Raw genomic sequence first — 1,611 nt, forward strand, 5'->3', positions numbered from 1 at the left:
CCCCCCCCCCCCCCCCCCCCCCGCAGGAGCTGGAACAGGCAAAAAGGGTTAATGTGCTTTTCTAAAGCAGTGTTCCTCCAGCACTTATCAAATGCTACCCTTACCTCTTCCCTGCCTCCCTCTATTAATGTTAACTAGGCAGGAAAGGCTTGATGTCGACTGAAAGGACTCAGGATTCCATTTTTGAGGAGCTGACAAGTAGAGAAAATTCATATATTATATGGCTGGAAGCAATAGCTTTTTCTCTAATTTGTTATACTGGTTCTTATCCGTAGCTTTTGTCGTTTTTTATTCCTTTTTTTTTTTTTTTTACTGAAGCGTTCCTATGTTCCAGGGCAAAGGTAGGCAGCCCGAAGCACCTTTCCATCTTGCTTTGTCTGCGGTGTTTTTAACGAGCCACTCTCTTGGAGTAAAGGACTGTGCACTGCTGGGTGTCCTGACCTCCTTTCCCTTCCACCCTCTTGAACGTTCATTCTCCCAACCTGGAGAGAGTTTGCTCTATGGACAGATGCCTTTGATAGCACAGAAGCCCCGCTGTGTGTGCACTGTGTTGTCTGCCACCCTAAGCATCCATGTTTCCTGAAAACAATGTTGAGAATTTAGGTGTCGTGGTTTCCCCCTCTGAGCTGCTTTGTGACTTAGCCTGTCACAGAGAGGATTTGGGACAACGAGAGCCGCTGCTCCTAGGGTTTAGTGAGTTGTTCCTCTGGCAGAGAGGTTTAAATTGAAGTGGTGAAACTTCCCAAGACCCTCTTAAGAAAAATAGGGTGGTGGTTAATGTGAGGAGTCATGTGGACTACAAGTAGTACAGGCAGCAGAAAGCCACCAAGATCAGAGGCTGCCACTAGGTACTTTCCCAGCGTCCCAGTCTGATTGGTTTTGTCGATTGCTTTTGCCTCCACAGCATCTCATGGAGGTGCCCACAGATGAAACACTCTTGTATCATGTGCCCATCTCTTCTCCAGTCAGTGGCTACCACCGGGCAAGGAAGAGTCCAGCATTGCCTCTGTTCAGGGAGCTGAGGACAGGGCAGCCCTAGCTAGAAGATGACGATAAGCATGGAAGACACCCTGATTGTCATGATCAGAATAGACAGCCCATGACTCATGCAGATAGCCAGTGAGGAGAGGGGCGGGGCTGAAAAAGAAGGTGGCTTTGTTTGCTGGTGGAAGCCATATAAGACCTGAGACTTGAGTGAATGCAGCTGGCCCGTAATTTAATTCTTTCTGCTGCCACAAAATAGCTATGGAATGCCCCCTCTCTCTTTCATATGTCCGTTGTGAGTATTTTTGGTAATTCCTGTCCCCTTCAAGCCTGACCTTTCTGATCATTTAAACTAGATCTTATATGAGTAATAATTATAGTGCATATCTATTTTTGCTTGTCCAGCTTTTCTTCCCTCGCGTTTTGAGAGCACTTCCCAGTTTTCCACTGGGGAATCAACCCCCACTTTCAGTCCATGTGTCGAAGTGGAGCTGGTCCCATTCCCGTTTCCAACTGGGCAGTCCCATCCTCTTGGATATGGTGATTGTTTCAAAACTGACCACATGGCTCAAGCTTGACCATTAAGAAACTGCTTTGCTACTTTTGCCTTCCCTACATTTAGGGACA

Source organism: Lipotes vexillifer, unplaced genomic scaffold, assembly GCF_000442215.2.
Source record: "Lipotes vexillifer unplaced genomic scaffold, Lipotes_vexillifer_v1.1 scaffold102, whole genome shotgun sequence".
Taxonomy (NCBI): Eukaryota; Metazoa; Chordata; class Mammalia; order Artiodactyla; family Lipotidae; genus Lipotes; species Lipotes vexillifer.